Raw genomic sequence first — 2,500 nt, forward strand, 5'->3', positions numbered from 1 at the left:
GGATTTCCACTCTTATTTTGTTCGATATTTTAATAAATTTTGACGCGGGTTCAGTCACTAAACTAACGTCCCTGGGACCATGAAAATGTTACCCAACAAGTGCGCTAATTTAGAACGTTAAAATAGGACATTGCCATCACGTAGGTTCATCATACCGTAACGTCTCGAACCTGCAACTTGTAACCGCTCAGTGTGTTATGAATATCAACACTGTAGAAGCACCACAAACAGAAGAAATTGTACACCCAACAAACAAATAAAATCCGGAGCGTAACAGAAGCGTCAGACGACAGCAGCTATCGCGACCTGCTCTCTCTCTCTCTCTCTCTCTCTCTCTCTTTCTAATCTGGCTGAAAAATGTTTCACACTCAAGGCATGCGGTACATGGTTAACATGTTCTCACAAGTCTTAAGTCCAGCGTCGTTTCGACTACAACTGAAAGCAAAAACAAACTAACCGGCCGCAGCATGGAAGCACGTCAACCGTATCCGTCATGAATGACCAGCTAGCTTAAAAAAAAAAATAAAAAAAAAAAAATAACGGCCCTCTCTCTCCAAACTGCGGGCAACGGCAAAGGGCAAGACCGGCCATACTGACGCTCGACAAAGCTGGCATGCCTTTCCTGGGGCAGAAACTAAGTTAATAATCCCCCTCCCCCCCCCCCCCCCCCCCCCCCCCCCCCCCACACACACACACCGTTACCACAATAGAATCAGTACTTCTTCTTACAGATCTCTCCATAAGTGAGAGAATATATATATATATATTTTTAAATGGGTGTGGTCATTCCATGGAAGGAGGGAAGGAAGGAGGAAGGAAGGAAGGAAATAAAGAAAGAAAGAAGGTAGGAAAGAAAGGAGGAAGAAAGGAAAGAAAGAAGGAAAGAAGGAAAGAAAGAAAGGAAGAAAGAAAGAAAGAAGGAAAGAAAGAAAGAAAGAAGGAAAGAAAGAAAGAAAGAAAGAAAGAAAGAAGGAAAGAAAGAAGGAAAGAAAGAAAGAAAGAAGGAAAGAAGGAAAGAAAGAAAGAAAGAAGGAAAGAAAGAAAGAAAGAAGGAAAGAAAGGAAAGAAAGAAGAAAAGAAAGAAAGAAGGAAACAAAGAAAGAAAGAAGAAAGAAAGAAAGAAAGAAGGAAAGAAAGAAAGAAAGGAAGGAAGAAGGAAAGAAAGGAAGGAAGAAAGGAAGGAAGAAAGAAAGAAAAGAAAGAAGGAAAGAAGGAAGAAAGGAAGGAAGAAAGAAAGGAAAGAAAAAAAAGAAAGAAAGAAAGAAGGAAAGAAAGAAAGAAAGAGAAAGGAAGGAAGAAAGAAAGAAAGAAAAAAAGGAAAAAAAGAAAGAAGGAAAGAAAGAAAGAAAAGAAAAGAAAGAAAGAAAGGAAAAACCCAACACCCCCGTACCCTGAATCTCCCACCCTCTCCTCCCCACCCCCAACCCCACCCACCCCACCCACCCCTTCAAAAATACCCCGGGTACGCCAGTACTTCCTTATCCCGATATACAGGAAACTGAACTGTTCCCACGTGTCTGCCCAGTCTGATCGATGCAGTGCAGTGCTTTTTCTCTGGGCTTTTTTTTTTTTTTTTTTTTTTTTTGCTGCCCCATCATCTGCACCGTTTCAGTGGCATTACTCCCACGCCGCTCATTTAGATTCCCCCATACACGCACGGCCACACCCAGGTTCGTCCGTCGCAGTTCCAGCATCGGCAGTCCACAGGGAACCATCGATGTTAGGTCGCCAGGACGCCACACACCAGAGGAGACCCTGCACTGCTGCTGAGTCACTTCGGTGGTGTTCAGTGGTGCCTGTTCTGATTTTACGTACTTAGGACACCACCTACTAAGCCCCCTACTAACGACAATAATGGCTTAGTCGCGGAGCCAGACTGAGTGAGCGTCCCTCCCAGAGTGGAGACCGCCACCACGTCCCTCAAACAACAGCCCCCCACGAATCCGCCGATACTGACGACATTGACAGGACTCACTCCAAGCACAGAAGTGGAGGGGTATCGAAACTGAGGTCACCATGAGAGCAGGGCATGAAAGGCCACAGACTTTGAGACTATTTTGTTTCTTTTTCTCTGGGCTTTATTTTCACCCAGGGTGGGAGCACGATTTGTTTCGGCATGTTTCGTAGCCCGTGCACGGATTGTCGCTGGAGACAATTAATACATCGTTGAAGGGTTGTGGACCTTGTGGATACACACACACACACACACACACACACACACACACACACACACTCACTCACTCACACACACACACACACACACACACACACACTCAGACACACACTCACTCACACACTCACACACTTACACACACACACACACACACTCACACACTCTCACACACACACACACACTCGCACGCACACACACTCACACACTTACACACACACTTACACACACACACACACGTACAAATCCGCACGCATAAACACGCAAACATGCACGCACATCCACACACACACACACACACACACACACACACACACACACACACACACA

The 2,500-nt window shown here is 45.2% G+C and overlaps 1 protein-coding gene across 5 annotated transcripts in view; it reads right to left on the reverse strand.

Annotated features, from left to right (window-relative positions):
- LOC143275445 (beta-1,3-galactosyltransferase 5-like) overlaps window positions 1–2,500 on the reverse strand; it is an 18,268-nt gene that overhangs the window by 7,418 nt on the left and 8,350 nt on the right. Inside the window, exon 1 of one of the 5 annotated variants that reach the window (XM_076579581.1) lies at window positions 156–257. The exons of the other annotated variants lie outside the window; for them this stretch is intronic. The gene's annotated coding sequence lies outside the window, so the exon portion shown is untranslated. Of the gene's footprint in view, window positions 1–155; window positions 258–2,500 lie in introns of those variants that run through there. 5 annotated transcript variants of the gene reach the window in all.

This window comes from Babylonia areolata, chromosome 30, assembly GCF_041734735.1.
Source record: "Babylonia areolata isolate BAREFJ2019XMU chromosome 30, ASM4173473v1, whole genome shotgun sequence".
Lineage (NCBI taxonomy): Eukaryota > Metazoa > Mollusca > Gastropoda > Neogastropoda > Buccinidae > Babylonia > Babylonia areolata.